This window comes from Ixodes scapularis, unplaced genomic scaffold (assembly GCF_016920785.2).
Source record: "Ixodes scapularis isolate PalLabHiFi unplaced genomic scaffold, ASM1692078v2 PGA_scaffold1__304_contigs__length_218370807, whole genome shotgun sequence".
NCBI lineage: Eukaryota > Metazoa > Arthropoda > Arachnida > Ixodida > Ixodidae > Ixodes > Ixodes scapularis.
In genome coordinates this window covers 105,564,020-105,579,979 of record NW_024609846.1, presented here as the reverse complement: position 1 = coordinate 105,579,979, position 15,960 = coordinate 105,564,020, and the positions used below count along the sequence as shown (strand labels likewise).

At 49.2% G+C, this 15,960-nt stretch overlaps 1 pseudogene; it reads right to left on the bottom strand.

Annotated features, from left to right (window-relative positions):
* Positions 1-13,676: 13,676 nt before the first annotated feature.
* On the bottom strand, positions 13,677-15,562 carry LOC115312154 (annotated as a pseudogene).
* Between the last annotated feature and the right edge of the window lie 398 nt (positions 15,563-15,960).

Below are 15,960 nucleotides of genomic sequence, written 5' to 3'. Positions count from 1 at the left end.
TGAAGCAAAATGTGGGCTATCAGCGAGTAGATTGAAAGGTGTAACACTGACAGCAGTTGCATGCAACACTGGAGTACCTTGGTGAGCACTGAATAAAGGAAATGATTCACCGAAACCGCTGGCACGATCCAGTGACGGTGAGGGCTCGTGTCCCTGGGCTGCGGTCAAATCTAGATTAATGGTGAAGCGAAATGTGGGCTATCAGCGAGTAGATTGAAAGGTGTAACACTGACAGCAGTTGCATGCAACACTGGAGTACCTTGGTGAGCACTGAATAAAGGAAATGATTCACCGAAACCGCTGGCACAATCCAGTGACGGAGAGGGTGCGTGTCCCTGGGCTCCGGCCAAATCTAGATTAATGGTGAAGCAAAATGTGGGCTATCAGCGAGTAAATTGAAGGGTGCAACACTGACTGCAGTTGCATGGAACACTGGAATACCTTGGTAGGCACCAAATGAAGGGAATGTGTCACCGAAACCGCTGGCACAATCTAGTGACGTAGAGGGTGCGTGTCCCTAGGCTGCAATCTAATCTAGATTAATGGTGAAGCAAAATGTAGGCTATCAGCAAGTGGAGTGGAAGGGCGTAACACTGACAGCAATTGCATGCAACACTGGAGTACCTTGGTTGGCACCGAATGAAGGGAATGTGTCACTGAAACCGTTGGCACAATCCAGTGATGAAGAGGGCTCGTGTCCCTGGGCTGCGGTCAAATCTAGACTAATGGTGAAGCAAAATGTGGGCTATCAGCGAGTATATTGAAGGGTGTAACACTGACAACAATTGCATGCAACACTGGTGTACCTTGGGGGGCACCGAATGAAGGGAATGTGTCACCGAAACCGCTGGCACAATCCAGTGACGGAGAGGGTGCATGTCCCTGGGCTCCGGTCAAATGTAGATTAATGGTGAAGCAAAATGTGGGCTATCAGCGAGTAGATTGAAGTGTGTAACACTGACAGCAGTTGCATGCAGCACTGGAGCACCTTGGTGTGCACCGAATAAAGGGAATGTGTCACCAAAACCGCTGGCACAATCCAGTGACGGACGGGGGATCGTGTCCCTGGGCTGCGGTCAAATCTAAACTAATGGTGAAGCAAAATGTGGGCTATCAGCGAGTATATTGAAGGGTGTAACACTGACAGCAATTGCATGCAACACTGGTGTACCTTGGGGGGCACCGAATGAAGGGAATGTGTCACCGAAACCGCTGGCACAATCCAGTGATGGAGAGGCGTCATGTCCCTGGGCTGCGGTCAAATCTAAACTAATGGTGAAGCAAAATGTGGGCTATCAGCGAGTAGATTAAAGGGTGTAAAACTGACAGCAGTTGCATGCAACACTGGAGTACTTTGGTGGGCACCGAATGAAGGAAATGTGTCACCGAAACCACTGGTACAATCCAGTGACGGAGAGGGTGCGTGTCCCTGGGCTGCGGTCAAATCTAGATTAATGGTGAAGCAAAATGTGGGCTATCAGCGAGTAGATTGAAGGGTGTAACACTGACAGGCAGTTGCGTGCAACACTGGAGTACCTTGGTGGGCACTAAATGAAGGGTATGTGTCACCGAAACCGCTGGCACAATCCAGTGACGGAGGGGGCTCGTGTCCCTGGGCTGCGGTCAAATCTAGACTAATGGTGAAGCAAAATGTGGGCTATCAGCAAGTAGATTGAAGGGTGTAACACTGACAGCAGTTGCATGCAACACTGGCGTACCTTGGTGGGCACCGAATGAAGGGAATGTGTCACCAAAACCGCTGGCACAATCCAGTGACGGAGGGTGCGTGTCCCTGGGCTGCGGTCAAATCTAGATTAATGGTGAAGCAAAATATGGGCTATCAGCGAGTAGATTGAAGAGTGTAACACTGACAGTAGTTGCATGCAACACTGGAGTACCTTGGTCGGCACGGAATGAAGGGAATATGTCACCGAAACCGCTGGCACAATCCAGTGACAGAGGATGCGTGTCGCTGGGCTCCAGTATAGTCTAGATTAATGGTGAAGCAAAATGTGAGCTATAAGCGAGTAGATTGAAGGGTGTAACACTGACAGCAGTTGCATGCAACACTGGAGTACCTTGGTGGGCACCGAATGAAGGGAATGTGTGACCGAAACTGCTGGCACAATCCAGTGACGGTGAGGGCTCGTGTCCCTGGGCTGCGGTCAAATCTAGATTAATGGTGAAGCAAAATGTGGGCTATCAGCGAGTAGATTGAACCGTGTAACACTGACAGCAGGTGCATGCAACATTGGAGTACCTTGGTGAGCATGAATAAAGGAAATGATTCACCGAAACCGCTGGCACAATCCAGTGACGGCGAGGGCGTGTCCCTGGGCTCCGGTCAAATCTAGATTAAGCGTGAAGCAAAATGTGGGCTGTCAGCGAGTAGATTGAAGGGTGTAACACTGACAGCAGTTGCATGCAATACCAGGGTACCTTGGTGGGCACGGAATGGAGGGAATGTGTCACCGAAACTACTGGCACAATCCAGTGACGGAGAGGGTGCGTGTCCCTGGGCTGCGGTCAAATCTAGATTAATGGTGAAGCAAAATGTAAGCTATAAGCGAGTAGATTGAAGGGTGTAACACTGACAGGCAGTTGCGTGCAACACTGGAGTACCTTGGTGGGCACCAAATGAAGGGTATGTGTCACCGAAACCGCTTGCACAATCCAGTGACTGGGGGGGGGGCTCGTGTCCCTGGGCTGCGGTCAAATCTAGACTAATGGTGAAGCAAAATGTGGGCTATCAGCGAGTATATTGAAGGGTGTAACACTGACAGCAATTGCATGCAACACTGGAGTACCTTGGTGGGCACCGAATGAAGGGAATGTGTGACCGAAACTGCTGGCACAATCCAGTGACGGTGAGGGCTCGTGTCCCTGGGCTGCGGTCAAATCTAGATTAATGGTGAAGCAAAATGTGGGCTATCAGCGAGTAGATTGAACCGTGTAACACTGACAGCAGTTGCATGCAACATTGGAGTACCTTGGTGAGCATGAATAAAGGAAATGATTCACCGAAACCGCTGGCACAATCCAGTGACGGCGAGGGCGTGTCCCTGGGCTCCGGTCAAATCTAGATTAAGGGTGAAGCAAAATGTGGGCTGTCAGCGAGTAGATTGAAGGGTGTAACACTGACAGCAATTGCATGCAATACCAGGGTACCTTGGTGGGCACGGAATGGAGGGAATGTGTCACCGAAACCGCTGGCACAATCCAGTGATGGAGAGGCGTCGTGTCCCTGGGCTGCGGTCAAATCTAGATTAATGGTGAAGCAAAATGTTTGCTATCAGCGAGTAGATTAAAGGGTGTAAAACTGACAGCAGTTGCATGCAACACTCGAGTACCTTGCTGGGCACCGAATGAAGGAAATGTGTCACCGAAACGACTGGCACAATCCAGTGACGGAGAGGGTGCGTGTCCATGGGCTGCGGTCAAATCTAGATTAATAGTGAAGCAAAATGTGGGCTATAAGCGAGTAGATTAAAGGGTGTAACACTGACAGGCAGTTGCGTGCAACACTGGAGTACCTTGGTGGGCACCAAATGAAGATAATGTGTCACCGATACCGCTGGCACAATCCAGTGACGGAGGGGGCTCGTGTCCCTGGGCTGCGGTCAAATCTAGACTAATGGTGAAGCAAAATGTGGGCTATCAGCGAGTATATTGAAGGGTGTAACACTGACAGCAATTGCATGCAACACTGGTGTACCTTGGGGAGCACCGAATGAAGGGAATGTGTCACCGAAACCGCTGGCACAATCCAGTGACGGAGAGGGTGCATGTCCCTGGGCTCCGGTCAAATGTAGATTAATGGTGAAGCAAAATGTGGGCTATCAGCGAGTAGATTGAAGTGTGTAACACTGACAGCAGTTGCATGCAGCACTGGAGCACCTTGGTGTGCACCGAATAAAGGGAATGTGTCACCAAAACCGCTGGCACAATCCAGTGACGGACGGGGGATCGTGTCCCTGGGCTGCGGTCAAATCTAAACTAATGGTGAAGCAAAATGTGGGCTATCAGCGAGTATATTGAAGGGTGTAACACTGACAGCAATTGCATGCAACACTGGTGTACCTTGGGGGGCACCGAATGAAGGGAATGTGTCACCGAAACCGCTGGCACAATCCAGTGATGGAGAGGCGTCATGTCCCTGGGCTGCGGTCAAATCTAAACTAATGGTGAAGCAAAATGTGGGCTATCAGCGAGTAGATTAAAGGGTGTAAAACTGACAGCAGTTGCATGCAACACTGGAGTACTTTGGTGGGCACCGAATGAAGGAAATGTGTCACCGAAACCACTGGTACAATCCAGTGACGGAGAGGGTGCGTGTCCCTGGGCTGCGGTCAAATCTAGATTAATTGTGAAGCAAAATGTGGGCTATCAGCGAGTAGATTGAAGGGTGTAACACTGACAGGCAGTTGCGTGCAACACTGGAGTACCTTGGTGGGCACTAAATGAAGGGTATGTGTCACCGAAACCGCTGGCACAATCCAGTGACGGAGGGGGCTCGTGTCCCTGGGCTGCGGTCAAATCTAGACTAATGGTGAAGCAAAATGTGGGCTATCAGCAAGTAGATTGAAGGGTGTAACACTGACAGCAGTTGCATGCAACACTGGCGTACCTTGGTGGGCACCGAATGAAGGGAATGTGTCACCAAAACCGCTGGCACAATCCAGTGACGGAGGGTGCGTGTCCCTGGGCTGCGGTCAAATCTAGATTAATGGTGAAGCAAAATATGGGCTATCAGCGAGTAGATTGAAGAGTGTAACACTGACAGTAGTTGCATGCAACACTGGAGTACCTTGGTCGGCACGGAATGAAGGGAATATGTCACCGAAACCGCTGGCACAATCCAGTGACAGAGGATGCGTGTCGCTGGGCTCCAGTATAGTCTAGATTAATGGTGAAGCAAAATGTGAGCTATAAGCGAGTAGATTGAAGGGTGTAACACTGACAGCAGTTGCATGCAACACTGGAGTACCTTGGTGGGCACCGAATGAAGGGAATGTGTGACCGAAACTGCTGGCACAATCCAGTGACGGTGAGGGCTCGTGTCCCTGGGCTGCGGTCAAATCTAGATTAATGGTGAAGCAAAATGTGGGCTATCAGCGAGTAGATTGAACCGTGTAACACTGACAGCAGGTGCATGCAACATTGGAGTACCTTGGTGAGCATGAATAAAGGAAATGATTCACCGAAACCGCTGGCACAATCCAGTGACGGCGAGGGCGTGTCCCTGGGCTCCGGTCAAATCTAGATTAAGCGTGAAGCAAAATGTGGGCTGTCAGCGAGTAGATTGAAGGGTGTAACACTGACAGCAATTGCATGCAATACCAGGGTACCTTGGTGGGCACGGAATGGAGGGAATGTGTCACCGAAACTACTGGCACAATCCAGTGACGGAGAGGGTGCGTGTCCCTGGGCTGCGGTCAAATCTAGATTAATGGTGAAGCAAAATGTAAGCTATAAGCGAGTAGATTGAAGGGTGTAACACTGACAGGCAGTAGCGTGCAACACTGGAGTACCTTGGTGGGCACCAAATGAAGGGTATGTGTCACCGAAACCGCTTGCACAATCCAGTGACTGGGGGGGGGCTCGTGTCCCTGGGCTGCGGTCAAATCTAGACTAATGGTGAAGCAAAATGTGGGCTATCAGCGAGTATATTGAAGGGTGTAACACTGACAGCAATTGCATGCAACACTGGAGTACCTTGGTGGGCACCGAATGAAGGGAATGTGTGACCGAAACTGCTGGCACAATCCAGTGACGGTGAGGGCTCGTGTCCCTGGGCTGCGGTCAAATCTAGATTAATGGTGAAGCAAAATGTGGGCTATCAGCGAGTAGATTGAACCGTGTAACACTGACAGCAGTTGCATGCAACATTGGAGTACCTTGGTGAGCATGAATAAAGGAAATGATTCACCGAAACCGCTGGCACAATCCAGTGACGGCGAGGGCGTGTCCCTGGGCTCCGGTCAAATCTAGATTAAGGGTGAAGCAAAATGTGGGCTGTCAGCGAGTAGATTGAAGGGTGTAACACTGACAGCAATTGCATGCAATACCAGGGTACCTTGGTGGGCACGGAATGGAGGGAATGTGTCACCGAAACCGCTGGCACAATCCAGTGATGGAGAGGCGTCGTGTCCCTGGGCTGCGGTCAAATCTAGATTAATGGTGAAGCAAAATGTTTGCTATCAGCGAGTAGATTAAAGGGTGTAAAACTGACAGCAGTTGCATGCAACACTCGAGTACCTTGCTGGGCACCGAATGAAGGAAATGTGTCACCGAAACGACTGGCACAATCCAGTGACGGAGAGGGTGCGTGTCCCTGGGCTGCGGTCAAATCTAGATTAATAGTGAAGCAAAATGTGGGCTATAAGCGAGTAGATTAAAGGGTGTAACACTGACAGGCAGTTGCGTGCAACACTGGAGTACCTTGGTGGGCACCAAATGAAGATAATGTGTCACCGAAACCGCTGGCACAATCCAGTGACGGAGGGGGCTCGTGTCCCTGGGCTGCGGTCAAATCTAGACTAATGGTGAAGCAAAATGTGGGCTATCAGCGAGTATATTGAAGGGTGTAACACTGACAGCAATTGCATGCAACACTGGTGTACCTTGGGGAGCACCGAATGAAGGGAATGTGTCACCGAAACCGCTGGCACAATCCAGTGACGGAGAGGGTGCATGTCCCTGGGCTCCGGTCAAATGTAGATTAATGGTGAAGCAAAATGTGGGCTATCAGCGAGTAGATTGAAGTGTGTAACACTGACAGCAGTTGCATGCAGCACTGGAGCACCTTGGTGTGCACCGAATAAAGGGAATGTGTCACCAAAACCGCTGGCACAATCGAGTGACGGAGAGGGCTCGTGTCCCTGGGCTGCGGTCAAATCTAGATTAATGGTGAAGCAAAATATGGGCTATCAGCGAGTAGATTGAAGGGTGCAACACTGACTGCAGTTGCATGGAACACTGGAGTACCTTGGTAGGCCCCAAATGAAGGGAATGTGTCACCGAAACCGCTGGCACAATCCAGTGACGTAGAGGGTGCGTGTCCCTGGGCTGCGGTCAAATCTAGATTAATGGTGAAGCAAAATGTTGGCTATCAGCAAGTGGAGTGGAAGGGTGTAACACTGACAGCAATCGCATGCAACACTGGAGTGCCTTGGGGGCACCGAATGAAGGGAATGTGTCACTGAAACCGTTGACACAACCCAGTGACGAAGAGGGCTCGTGTCCCTGGGCTGCGGTGAAATCTAGATTGATGGTGGATCAAAATGTTGGCTATCAGCAAGTGGAGTGGAAGGGTGTAACACTGACAGCAATTGCATGCAACACTGGAGTGCCTTGGGGGGCACCGAATGAAGGGAATGTGTCACTGAAACCGCTGGCACAATCCAGTGACGGAGAGGGCTCGTGTCCCTCGGCTGCGGTCAAATCTAGATTAATGGTGAAGCAAAATGTGGGCTATCAGCGAGTAGATTGAAGGGTGTAACACTGACAGCAATTGCATGCAACACTGGAGAACCTTGGTGGGCACCGAATGAAGGGAATGTGTCACCGAAACCCCTGGCACAATCCAGTGATGGAGAGGGTGCGTGTCCCCTGGCTGCACTCAAATCTAGATTAATGGTGAAGCAATATGTGAGGTATCAGCGAGTAGATTGAAGGGCGTAACACTGACAGCAGTTGCATGCAACAGTGGAGTACCTTGGTGGGCACCGAATGAAGGGAATGTGTCACTGAAACCGCTGGCACAATCCAGTGACGAAGAGGGCTCGAGACCCTGGGCTGCGGTCAAATCTAGATTAATGGTGAAGCAAAATGTGGGCTATCAGCCAGTAGATTGAAGGGTGTAACACTGACAGCAGTTGCACGCAACACTGGAGTACCTTGGTAAGCACCGAATGAAGGGAATGTGTCACCGAGACCGCTGGCACAATCCAGTGACTGAAAGGGCTCGTGTCCCTGGGCTGCGGTCAAATCTAGACTAATGGTGAAGCAAAATGTGAGCTATAAGCGAGTAGATTGAAGGGTGTAACACTGACAGCAGTTGCATGCAACACTGGAGTACCTTTGTGGGCACCGAATGAAGGGAATGTGTCACCGAAACCGCTGGCACAATCCAGTGACGGTGAGGGCTCGTGTCCCTGGGCTGCGGTCAAATCTAGATTAATGGTGAAGCAAAATGTGGGCTATCAGCGAGTAGATTGAAACGTGTAACACTGACAGCAGTTGCATGCAAAATTGGAGTACCTTGGTGAGCACTGAATAAAGGAAATGATTCACCGAAACCGCTGGCACAATCCAGTGACGTAGAGGGTGCGTGTCCCTGGGCTCCGGTCAAATCTAGATTAATGGTGAAGCAAAATGTGGGCTATCAGCAAGTGGATTGGAAGGGTGTAACACTGACAGCAATTGCGTACAAGACTGCAGTACCTTGGTGGGCACCAAATGAAGGGAATGTGTCACTGAAACCGCTGCCACAATCCAGTGACGAAGAGGGCTCGTGTCCGTGGGCCGCGGTCAAATCTAGATTAATGGTGAAGCAAAATGTGGGCTATCAGCAAGTAGATTGAAGGGTGTAACACTGACACGGTTGCATGCAACACTGGATTACCTTGGTGGGCACCGAATGAAGGGAATGTGTCAACGAAACCACTGGCACAATCCAGTGACGGAGAGGGCGAGTGTCCCTGGACTCCGGTCAAGTCTAGATTAATGGTGAAGCAAAATGTGGGCTATCAGCGAGTAGATTGAAAGGTGTAACACTGACAGCAGTTGCATGCAACACTGGAGTAGCTTGGTGAGCACTGAATAAAGAAAATGATTCACCGAAACCGCTTTGCGCAATCCAGTGACGGAGAGGGTGCGTGTCCCTGGGCTGCTGTCAAATCTAGATTAATGGTGAAGCAAAATGTGGGCTATCAGCAAGTGGATTGGAAGGGTGTAACACTGACAGCAATTGCGTGCAAGACTGCAGTACCTTGGTGGGCACCAAATGAAGGGAATGTATCACTGAAACCGCTGGCACAATCCAGTGACGAAGAGGGCTCGTGTCCCTGGGCGGCGGTCAAATCTAGATTAATGGTGATGCAAAATGTGGGCTATCAGCAAGTAGATTGAAGTGTGTAACACTGACACAGTTGCATGCAACACTGGAGTACCTTGGTGGGCACCGAATGAAGGGAATGTGTCAACGAAACCACTGGCACAATCCAGTGACGGAGAGGGCGCGTGTCCCTGGACTCCGGTCAAGTCTAGAGTAATGGTGAAGCAAATTGTGGGCTATCAGCGAGTAGTTTGAAGGGTGTAACGCTGACAGCAATTGCATGCAACACTGGAGTACCTTGGTGGGCACCGAATGAAGGGAATGCGTCACCGAAACCGCTGGCACAATCCAGTGACGGAAAGGGCTCGTGTCCCTGGGCTGCGCTCAAATCTAATCTTGAAGCAAAATGTGGGCTATCAGCGAGTAGATTGAAGGGTGTAACACCGACAGCAGTTGCATGCAACACTGGAGTACCTTGGTGAGCACTGAATAAAGGAAATGATTCACCGAAACCGCTGGCACAATCCAGTGACGGAGAGGGTGCGCGTCCCTGGGCTCCAGTCAAATGTAGATTAATGGTGAAGCAAAATGTGGGCTATCAGCAAGTGGATTGGAAGGGTGTAACACTGACAGCAATTGCGTGCAAGACTGCAGTACCTTGGTGGGCACCAAATGAAGGGAATGTGTCACTGAAACCGCTTGCACAATACAGTGACGAAAAGGGCTCGTGTCCCTGGGTGGCGGTCAAATCGAGATTAATGGTGATGCAAAATGTGGGCTATCAGCAAGTAGATGAAGGGTGTAACACTGACACAGTTGCATGCAACACTGGAGTACCTTGGTGGGCACCAAATGAAGGGAATGTGTCAACGAAACCACTGGCACAATCCAGTGACGGAGAGGGCGTGTGTCCCTGGACTCCGGTCAAGTCTAGATTAATGGTGAAGCAAATTGTGGGCTATCAGCGAGTAGATTGAAGGGTGTAACGCTGACACCAATTGCATGCAACACTGGAGTACCTTGGTGGGCACCGAATGAAGGGAATGTGTCACCGAAACCGCTCGCACAATCCAGTGACGGAAAGGGCTCGTGTCCCTGGGCTGCGCTCAAATCTAGATTAATGGTGAAGCAAAATGTGGGCTATCAGCGAGTAGATTAAAGGGTGTAAAACTGACAGCAGTTGCATGCAACACTGGAGTACCTTGCTGGGCACCGAATGAAGGAAATGTGTCACCGAAACTACTGGCACAATCCAGTGACGGAGAGGGTGCGTGTCCCTGGGCTGCGGTCAAATCTAGATTAATGGTGAAGCAAAATGTGGGCTATAAGCGAGTAGATTGAAGGGTGTAACACTGACAGGCAGTTGCGTGCAACACTGGAGTACCTTGGTGGGCACCAAATGAAGGGTATGTGTCACCGAAACCGCAGGCACAATCCAGTGACGGAGGGGGCTCGTGTCCCTGGGCTGCGGTCAAATCTAGATTAATGGTGAAGCAAAATATGGGCTATCAGCGAGTAGATTGAAGGGTGCAACACTGACTGCAGTTGCATGGAACACTGGAGTACCTTGGTAGGCACCAAATGGAGCGAATGTGTCACCGAAACCGCTGGCACAATCCAGTGACGTAGAGGGTGCGTTTCCCGGGGCGGCGGTCAAATCTAGATTAATGGTGAAGCAAAATGTGGGCTATCAGCAAGTGGAGTGGAAGGGTGTAACACTGACAGCAATTGCATGCAACACTGGAGTACCTTGGTGGGCACCGAATGAAGGGATTGTGTCACTGAAACCGTTGGCACAATCCAGTGACGAAGAGGGCTCGTGTCCCTGGGCTGCAGTCAAATCTAGATTGATGGTGAATCAAAATGTGGGCTATCAGCGAGTAGATTGAAGGGTGTAACACTGACAGCCATTGCACGCAACACTGGACTACCTTGGTGGACAACAAATGAAGGGAATGTGTCACTGAAACCGCTGGCACAATCCAGTGACGGAGAGGGCTCGTGTCCCTGGGCTGCGGTCAAATCTAGATTAATGGTGAAGCAAAATGTGGGCTATCAGCGAGTAGATTGAAGGGTGTGACACTGACAGCAATTGCATGCAACACTGGAGAACTTTGGTGGGCACCGAATGAGTGGAATGTGTCACCGAAACCCCTGGCACAATCCAGTGACGAAGAGGGCTCGTGTCCCTGGGCCGCGGTCAAATCTAGATTAATGGTGAAGCAAAATTTGGGCTATCAGGGAGTAGATTGAAGTTTTTGCATTTTACTTCTAAATAATATTTGCGATCACGAAATTTTATCGCTTACATTAAAGAACTAAATTAGCTCTTTCCGTAGCAACCATAACTTGGATGACATCTCTTGGTTTCAAAGAGAAAAACTGGAAAAACCGGCGAAAGCTTGTCCGCGCTTACAGCGTCGCGCTCTGTACCACCTCAAAGTACTGGAAACGGACCTGATCTCCGATCAGAAGATCCCGATCCTTGCTTCAAGAAATTCCTTGGTAAAATGAAGCTGCCGCCTCGGTGGCTCCGAGGCGAGAGCGTCGGCCTACGGATCCCCATGTGGCGGGTTCGAATCCCGGCCGAGGTGCCCGCAATCTGACGGAGGCTTATTGCGCAGAAGACGCCGTGTAACCGAGCTTTCGGTTGCACGTCAAAAGATCCCCAGGTGGTCGAAATTAATCCTCAGTCCTCCGCTGGGGCGTGCCAGATGCCCGTCGTTGGTTTGGCACGTAAAACCCCCAAATTTGAAATTTGGTAAAATGAAGCTAGCCGACATGACTCAGTGATATCTGGCACTGTGCACAGAAGGGCACAACCGCGGTGGTAAATAAAAAGACAACAAAGATTATGCCTGACTAAGCCAGTCAGTGCGGTCTATGTCTTCAATTTGGAACATTGTCCCTGACAATGACTCAGGCGATGTGCCTGGCATGGATTATCACAACTGGCAACGAGCGATACAGAATGGACGTGCACGTCTTATCTGTTTGTCCCGCATCAACTCCAGCAGCCATGCCTGCCATTGGGAAGGTGGAACCGTTCAACTCTGCTACGTCGGACTGGACCGAGTATCACAAACACGTGGAATTATACTTTGCCGCGAACGACATCGCCGCAACGATGAGGACTGCCATGTTTCCGACGTGCTGCGGGTCAGAAACTTACTCGCTGCTGCAGAGCCTGCTCACCCTTACGAAGCCTGCCGATACAACATTGGCTGTGATGTTCGAAGCTTTGAACAAGCACTACTCGCCGAAGGTATCGTAGGTGGTGGCGAGCTTAAAGTTATTTTTTCTCGATATCGGCGGGACGAAGAGCCGGCCAACGATTACATCGCATCGCTTAAGAAGCTTGCCAACGACTGCAAATTCACATCGTTTCGGTAGCGGATGCTACCGAAACGTGATGTGAAATTATGTGCTCGGCTGGCTGAAGCGACGCCTGTGCAGGCCTGGGAGTGTGCAAATGTTGTAGAGACTAAGCCGACCAGACAGCAGGCAAGTGGTTCTTGCTTCCGCTGCGGGGGTAATCATCTAGCACACCAGTGTCGTCACGTGGGCAGCATCTCTTTCAATTGTGAGCAGAGAGGGCATTTAGCACAACTGTGCAGATCGAATACATCTCAAACGGAAAAGCAAGACAGAGGAGTGGATCGAGACTTGTCCACAATGTGGATGACGAGCTGGCAGCGTACGACCTTTGGGTGCTTCAAGCGACCAGACCAGAGCCAATGCGTGTCGAAGTTGCCGTCAACGGAGTGACATTAAACATGCGAGTTGGATACCGGTGTCAGCGTGTCAGCCATCAGCAAGAGGAAGTATCCAATTCCTTCCGACGCTGGCGCTGTACACAAAAGGGCTCCACCATAGTAAATAAAAAGACGACAAAGACGACGCCTGACTGGGCCAGCCTGTGCGGTCTACGTCCTCAATTTAGAATGTTGCCCCTGACCTTGACTCGGACGATGAACTTAGCGTGGATTATCACGCTTGCAACAAGCAACGAAGCAACGTTCAGCTTCTTATCGGCTTGGAGCATCACTGGGACCTTGTGACAGGAAAATTGAAACTATTCGAGGAAAAGCTCGGAGCAGACGAGAACACCTTGGAACGGATTATCCCAGACCTTGGGAGGGGCAATGCTTCATGACGCACATTGCATGCAGACGACAGCCCTGAGAACATTGGTGGTGGAATCTGAAACTATGAACTGCTTGGAACGGATCTGGAGACTGGAGTCAATCGGAGTGACCGACAAGGAGGAGGCAACTCTGCAAAAACAATGGACGCTTGGGTCATTCAAAGAAAGCAGCAAACAAGTTGGTTTCAGAAACAAAGTTGATATTCCCCGAAAACCAAACGTCAGTCTTAATGATAAAAGGGAACCAGTGGAAAATGTCAGACCTATCTCACAAATTGTCTTCAAGGAAACACCACACCTGCTTCTTTAGTATGGCACTGCAATGAGACAGTAATGCTGCTTGGCAGAAGCGGTAACGATGATAGTCGACAAGAAGCCGTCCTACTACATGCTACATGAGGTGGTGCTCAGGAAGTTCTGCATTTGACTTTGAACTTATTGAATCAGCCTCTCATGTTAGCTGGCACTGTGTTAGACCGCATCATTTTGGTGTGCGATAAGTGGTGCTTTAAAGTTACACAGACCAGCACACACAAAAACCATGTCGTTAATAGTTTTGCGAGATGCTATGGGCTAAGCAGACTTAAAAATACGATACGTTTTGACGCGGTTAATGGCCCTTTCCACGTGGATCCACACAGACGCAATACGTCGAGTCTTTGTCACCTCAGTCTCCGACAGTTGGGGCTTTCCTGAAAGAAAAAAGTAAATATTGATAGTTACAAAGTCTGGTAGGAGTACGCCACTGCATCTCTTCCCACTCTTCTCATACAAGCGAGGTATACCAAATGAGAAAACCACCAACTGAGCAGAACCCACCACCAATTTTGTCTATCCAACGAGTACCACAGAAAACTGGAAGGGGGATAAAAAAACCTGTGCCGACTTAAACATAACTAAATATGTTGGCATAGTTTTATGCCAATGAGCTTTCCTGTCATTCTTGCTGCTTGCATACAGGCAACACTTTAATCCCAACAGATATGTTCCTCGGATGCCCAAAGGCCATTTATAGGAGGTTTGAATATCTTCAGATGTCTGCAGGAATAAGTGCTTTACCTGTGTAGCTACTCATTAAACCCAGCATCTGTTGATCATGCAAGGAAATTGTGGCATGCTTTCTACAAAGCATTCTCATGCAATGCTTATGCACCATTTTCAATTACACTCTTGGAAGTATCCACTCGTAGAACAGCCAGACTGCACATGGGAAAAAAATGGGGTTAATGGTGAAATTTTCGAGGATGCACTGTTTTCCAAAAATATCTTGGCTGCATAAAGGTTATTGTTGCTAATTCCTTACAAATATTATACACCATTACGCATGGTTATAACAGCAAAATTTAATTTAAAAGTTTAACTGGTCCATGCCACACATTTGTATGATTTATCAGCTTAATTGTACTTGTCTATTTTAAATGCCCAATAACGGCTGGAGCCGACGTATTGGTGCACTTGTAAGCTACAACACAGAATACATATAAATACAAACAAGAAATGTTACATCAATTCACATATAAGCAGGAATTGAACAGTTATGAAGCATAAATGCTATTTCAGTACATGATGCAAGCACTCCTGAAATTGAGGTAAGTTAGTGTTGAAATTTAACACATCCAAATTTAGATGATTGAAATTAGTTGTCATGTAGTATCCACAGCATTTCACAGCATAAAAGTAGCTTTTTCGAAACAGCCAATTTACCATACCCCTCGTGAATGCAGGCACATTCAACTTGATCCCCCTGGCCTCCAAGTGAGCTTCGAGTGCAAAGCCTCGATCAGCCGTTATTTCGTCTCCTCTCTGTAGGAAGTCATCAACCCCGCAGGTCCGAACGATGTGCTTATCAGAGGCTCTCCCTCCGTAAACATCAGAAAGATACATGAGATGCCCATTAGGTGCAATGACAGTAAGAAATTTTAAAGGGTTTTGCAGCCTTATATGCACTGTACGTTTGTGCACGGGCCATTAACTTCCGTGGCCTCTGCAAGGTGAGCTCTGCGCAATCGAAGATACACGTTGTCCTGCCATAGCCATTCTCTACAATAGATGCTGGCATGGTGCTCTGAATGCGTACACGTGGCAGCCAGACCACGATATACGTCATAATCTTTTTTAAGATTCCAAGTATCTTATCGAAGATAGCACATGCGAGTAACAGATATGGAAAATCGCCTGGCGAGATCACCATAAAGGAGGCCCAGACGTAGCCGCATTAGAGAGAAGAGTAGTTGATCCTCAAGAGGGATTCGTGAGTTGGCTGTTGTCATTAAGGATACCATTTCGACTAGAGACAAAAATGCATCCCTTGAAATGCCATTGTAAAACTGAATGTCAGCGTTTGACATCGTTAGCGAAACTGCAGCTTTAGATGGCTCCTTCGTGCAGTAGTCGTGGTCAGCTGCTTGCTTGGCGTCTGGGCTCTTCGTTGTTACCTGAATGGGCAAAGTGAGACCACACATACTACTTACAAAGAATAGTAACTCATGCTGTTGCTTCAGTGCTCAGTACATTAAAACCTAGTTGGGCAATACATTATCTGCTCAAAACTTGAGGACCAAACTACAATGGTAAGCTACACAAATTCCATTTGTTTCTGCTCAAACCCGGTGAACAGGGTACATCTCTCACATGCATAAATTTGTAGAGAAGACAGGAACTTCTGATGTCAAATATTTTCATCAACGTCTCACTTGTTTTTGAGAAGGGGTATTCATGCAAATCGCAGTGATGTGATTGCGCGCCAATTACGCCA